This window comes from Stigmatopora nigra, chromosome 2 (assembly GCF_051989575.1).
Source record: "Stigmatopora nigra isolate UIUO_SnigA chromosome 2, RoL_Snig_1.1, whole genome shotgun sequence".
Classification (NCBI taxonomy): domain Eukaryota; kingdom Metazoa; phylum Chordata; class Actinopteri; order Syngnathiformes; family Syngnathidae; genus Stigmatopora; species Stigmatopora nigra.
In genome coordinates, this window is record NC_135509.1 from 3,520,622 (window position 1) to 3,526,829 (window position 6,208).

Sequence of the window (6,208 nt, forward strand, 5' to 3'; positions counted from 1 at the left end):
GATTAAAACCATAATCATAACAGTGTACATAACTTTTTTGGGGGTGTGGTTCTCAAATGAGTACCAGAGATCGGATACTTAATGTATATTTATGTCCTGTTATGTAATATTTAGAGAATCGCTGCTACATAGTATTTCATTAGTATCTTTTTTGTCATGCTATTGCAGAAATGTTGATTTTGTGGCAATCATTTTTTTATTTTTAGCCCGTTTGGTAGCTCGACGTGATGCTATTGAGATATTAAATAAGTCAAAAGTAACAAGCAAATAAATAGATTGAGTTATATGGCATTTAAATGAACCAACATCTTTTTGGGGGGTATAGAAAACTGACTCCCACAAATTCCCTTCCCATCATGACAGCAAAAGCATGCCTTACCGGGATGAGGCTGAGGATGATGATGATGATGTTGAGGATGAGATCAAGCAACACATGCAGAAGAAAGGCGTGCACAATCTAGGAAACCAAAAGAATAGAAATAAATAAACAAATAGGGAAATGTGCACAGTTGCATTGCTGTGCGTGGGTGGAGGTCACTCAAATGGACAGCCAACCACACCAGACCGTTAGCTTCAACGCTATTAGATCTAGTAACAACCTGGATGCATTTAGCTGATAGTAATAAGCCAAGTATCACTATGATCATCATTATTATAGTAGTAGGGATACTGATCATCAATATGAAAGCTCCATGTGAACAACGTGACGGTGGAGCAGATACACGCGCATTGTTTACCTGCTGTTTTTTGCTTTTACTGGCGAGAACAAGTGACAAAAAAGGATGCGATCGGGGAAGTAGCGGAACATCATTCCGGGAAGAAAGTCAACTAAGTACGGGTGCGATCGGGGTTGCTTTTGCGCGGCGGTTGCTTGCCTCCCGGAACGCGGCAGGGAGGCAGGCAACAGGCCGGCGATGACATACGGACGGACGCTGGCCACCGAATAGAGAGGTAAATGCGTTCCTTACCTGGATCGGAGATCAAGACTTCCAGAGGCATCCGATCGTATCTGATGAGGCGGCAGCAAAACTCAGCGTCTGCAGGGGAGGAAAACAATGTTTGGTAAATATATAAGAAGCCAAGGAACTGAAACGTTGAGATAAAGCGTACGATCGAGCCAAGCTGGACTGTGGATATCTGCCGGTGTCAGAGTACACGAGGGAAGAGGAGAATTCCTTTTCCGAAAAAGCCTTTTCAGAATAAGATAGAAGTATGAACATGTATTTTCTTGTGTACCTGAGATTTCCTGGGATTTAATAAACATATGAATAAGATGTGAATACATTTGCAATCTAAAATGATGTTTCCATCCATATTAATGTTCTTACTAGTGAGTACTCTAGACTGGATGCCTAGATTTTATATTCTAGTGAGACATATGGGTCACAAAGTTCAAAACAACAGTCTAAATAAAAATAGAATTGATAAAAAACATTTTAAAAATGCTTAGGTATATACTATTTATATAGTGTGCAGACATGTAGGCCATGGATGCACAAAAGTACTTCTACACAGAAAGTGAAAATGTACTTTTCCCTATTGTTTAATATTTTAAAATAAATAAATACATATATATTTGTTTAAATGAAACACACTGAGGGACTCTTGGTTCAACATTCACACATCCATTGACCACCCATGCCCAGTAATTGCTGCAGTAATTAAAAAGTTACCACTCCATAGTATATTTTTTATATAACATTTGTGCTCATGTTATACCAAAATATACAATTTAGGATGTCCAGCCATCCTAAAATTGCATGTTTAGATAGAAACCAGGTTCCCCGGAGAAAACCCACACAAACCCGGGGAGAACATACCCTATACAGGAAGGTCAGAGGTCAAGTGTGAGGCCAAAGTCATAACCACTTCATCACTGGGCCACCATCTCTTTAGCAATTCAACCGCAAATAAATGCATAAAATATATTTTTTAAAAACCCAAACTGGACCAAATAGATGATTGTATGTACTTTGTTTTTTTTAATCTTAATAGTCATACATTTATTTCTATGTTAGAATAATAATCATCATCATCATCATCATCCTAATGAAAATTGTATATAAACAGTCTTATTCACTTATTTTGAAGAGTCCAGTTTTGTTTCCGGTTCTAGTGCCAGCACTGTCATCTAACTCTCTTGACTGATGCTGAGCTTGTGGATCGACAAGTAAGGAAACTGCAGCACGCCCCCAAGTGCTAGTAAGATATACTGCATGTTTTTCATCAGCTCCTGCCTCCTAAAATGAGGATGGATGGATGATGCACTACACTACTTTTCCCACAAAAAGCAAAATGCACCCTCAATTGGAGAATGTTTAACACAACACTCCTGTACCTACAGTCAATTTCAGTGTGCTTCTTAAAGTATTCAAGTTAAGTTTCATTTGTATTTTTTAAACCTAGAGTAATTTCCCAGATGAAAAATAATACTATTACTAAAGTAGTAGAGTATTTAGAAGTTTTGCTATCAATTCCCAATTTATTCCTAACAAACAAATTAAAAGTGAAATTTTCATTACCTAGAATTTGTTGGTAAAACTATATTAAGATCATAATTTGAAGTTCTGCTTAGAATAAGTCAGTACATTACTGTCTCCTTTTGCAAATACTCTTTAAAAAAAAAGACACAGTCGCATGTCTATTTCATTTAAGTGATAAGCCAAAGCAAAGCAGCTCTGGAGATTTTATCTAGCATGATAAATTCACAACAGTGGGAATATATCCACACTGACTTGGATAACAACGTTCCATTGCGGTAAGTCGAAAAAAAAAGTAGGAATTTATTTCAGGATTTGTCATCCACTGTTGACAGATTTCTACACCTGGTGATTTATTTTGAATGAAAGAATGAAAATTCATTTCCACTCCTTAGACTCACTTGTTTCTGAGGGAATGGGAATCATCATGTAAATGTGACGAGGGGGGAACGTGGATGTGCTTTGCATTCTGGAGTAGGAAACAAATGGTGGGGGGGGGGGGTTGGCGTTTTTTTTTGTGAGCATGAAGGTCAAGCATTGTGGGGTTGTGCTGCAGTTCAAGCATTCCCACATAATGAGCATTTCATCAATGTGATAGAACATGAACAGTACCCATGAGAATACTAATAGTACTGCCAGTGCTACATGTACTGTACAAAATCCGTTTTAGTACTATTTTATTTCTAGTTGTGTTTTAGGCTTTCTTTACGAAATATTTGTTGAAGCTGTTGACAATTATTTACTCCTGTTAATGGTTATTTGACATTTGAATAGGGATTCTGACGACTATTACAGCTATGAATACTTTAAGTTTTGAGTCTTACAAGTCAGTTTTTGTTCTTTTTTTAATGTACACATAGCTGTCATCATTTAATCACTTTGCCAATACTTGTACAACTATAAAGTCTATTAATGTAACGTTTACTTTACATAATTCCGGTAGACAGTCAGTATAGAGTTTGAATATTACTGTCTATTTCACTTAATAATAAACTAGTATTTCAAATATATAAGACGTTTAATAATTTAACAGCTTTGATAAGCTACATGAAGTGAATGCAGCTTTAGTAATAAAATAAATCTGAAAGTATTGGCATGTTTTCCTTTCCAATAAAGCTAACAGGTATGAATTTGAGTGGCAAACATGGTTTGTCAAAAGAATATGTTCTATTTCATTGGCTGTCAAGCAGACTTGAATGTATTGTATCTGCTTCCCATTAACAAACTCCCACCTGGCCTCATCTTTCAAAGGTGAAAATAGCTCCAGAAAATAGATGTGCTTTTTTTCACATTTGCCTTGATAGAATCCTACACTCACCTTGACCACATTGTATTTGTAGAGAAGCAGGGGGGAAGGACTTCCATCACTATTACCATACTAAGGGTAATTTAAAGCAAGACTGTTTGCTGAACACTCCTATGTACACTTGCCAAGTAGATCATTTATATGCTGCCATCACTGCAAAAAAAGAGAGGAAAAAAATTACACAAGTACAAAGGTTGCTTGATTGAGCCTGAAAAGAGGCTGTGCCCATTGGACAAGTTGTCAGCTACAGTGCAGTCAACTATCGGCGGAAAATCAGCACCACCAGCGTCAGCATTCTTGATTGGGTTGACTATCCAGTATTTTTCGGAGAATACTCTCATTTCAGCAAAGTAGTGTGGCTGCAGAAATGACTATTGATTGGCAATCACTCCAAATGACAGATTTCATTTGGTGACCGGACGTTTGGTTGCCAGTCTTTTGGTCGCCGGTCAAATGTACTTCGATATTAAACAGTACTTAGATATTAAACAGTACTTAGATATTAAACAGTACTTATATATTAAACAGTACTTAAATATTAAACAGTACTTAGATATTAAACAGTACTTAGATATTAAACAGTACTCAGATATTAAACAGTACTTAGATATTAAACAGTAGTTAGATATTAAACAGTACTTCGATATTAAACAGTACTTAGATATTAAACAGAACTCAGATATTAAACAGTACTCAGATATTAAACAGTACTTAGATATTAAACAGTAGTTAGATATTAAACAGTACTTCGATATTAAACAGTACTTAGATGTTAAACAGTACTTAGATATTAAACAGTACTTAGATATTAAACAGTACTTAGATATTAAACAGTACTTAGATATTAAACAGTACTTGATATTAAACAGCACCGGCGACCAAACGTCCGGCGACTAAACATCCGAGCACCATTTTATATCATGGTAGTTATTTCAACCCCATTTTCAAAATCTGTAAGAAATGTTACTGCATTAGTGCATTAAGATTAAGCAAAATGATGTTGTTTTAATTGGGAAGTCAAGCAGCGTCCAATATGAATGGACAAGAATTCATCTTGACACTCCAAGGCATTAGAGAAAAAGCAGGGCCCTGATATGATCAAAGAGAACTATGCAATTCATTTGCATTATAAAGCATAAAGAATGTGACTTTTTTTTTTCTTCTCCGAGGCAGCCCTGGCACTTTTTCTTCAGCGTTTGAGGTGTTCTCAAAAGGCAGTTTGAAGGTTAAAGACGGGAAAAGAATCACAACGAGATTCAGCTGAATTTGGTGGATTGCAGGGCACATACAAAGTAGGCAAAATAACTACTAGTCACACTTGCAATCACAAATTTAAGTCTTCCCTTTTTCCAACAGGCATGATTCTTAAATATGGGGAAACCTAAAAACTGTTCTAACCCAGAAAACACCCCCTCAAGCATTATATTTTCCCTAAAATAAGACCCCCCCCCCATCTTATACTACAATAATCCCCCCAAACTGTACTATTCAGTCACTTAGAGATGCTCAATGTGGCAAAGATGGCTGAGCAGCACCACTATGTGGGGAATTATACACATTACATAGTATTTCTCTATTCACATTACAGAAAAATATGTAGCTCTATTCTGCCAACTGATAATAATATTTGGATTGGATAACTTTATTCATCCTGTATTCGGGAAATTTCTTTGTTGCAGTAGCAAGAGGGTGAGGATGCAGAAATAGGAAAGGCATTTTACACAAATAGGTAGTTAAAAGTAAGTCAATAAATAAATATATACATAGGTAACGGTGCTGCTGAAATATATAGACACATACATATAAATTGAAAGCACATGTATACAATATGAGAAGTCACTAGGTCCTAACCCACTGCCTTTTTTTTTTGGTTAAAGAGCCTGACAGCTGATGGGAGGAAGGATCTGCAGAAGCGCTCCTTCCTGCAATGAGGGTGCAGCAGTCTATTGCTGAAAGAGCTTTGGAGGGACTCCACAGACTTATGTAGGGGGTGGGAGGTGCTGTCCATGATGGACCTCATCCTGGTCAGCATCCTCCGCTCTCCCACTTCCTCCACAGAGTCCAAAGGACAGCCCAGAACAGAGCTGGCCCTCCTGATCAGCTTGTTCAGCCTAAAGATTCAAAACTAGTTGCAAATCCATACCCTAAAATACAGCAAATACGTAGCCTTTGTTCCATCTCTAATGCATGCATTCAAGAGGGGTAGAAAGTTTGAAAGTGACCAAGTTAAAAGTGTTTTGAGTGACTGGCTGAGATATCAGTTGAAAGATTTTTATGCCGCGGCAATATGGAAGATGTGACGTCATTGGCAAGACGTCGAGGCGAGGAAGCGGGGAATAGAATGCTTCTAAGTGTCTTGAATCTTTAGTCTTAATACATGTGATGAAGTCTGTAGAACTCTTAGAGACAAAGAACTTCATTA

General features: G+C 37.1%; 1 protein-coding gene across 2 annotated transcripts in view; it reads right to left on the reverse strand.

Annotated features, from left to right (window-relative positions):
- Nucleotides 1–1,151, reverse strand: part of fut8b (fucosyltransferase 8b (alpha (1,6) fucosyltransferase)) — a 64,854-nt gene extending 63,703 nt beyond the window's left edge. Inside the window, exons 1-2 of one of the 2 annotated variants that reach the window (XM_077711534.1) lie at nt 969–1,151; nt 380–457 (exon numbers count right to left, since the gene is read on the reverse strand). The gene's annotated coding sequence lies outside the window, so the exon portion shown is untranslated. The remainder of the gene's footprint in view (nt 1–379; nt 458–968) is intronic. The other variant, XM_077711542.1, reaches the window with a different exon arrangement.
- Nucleotides 1,152–6,208: the final 5,057 nt, after the last annotated feature.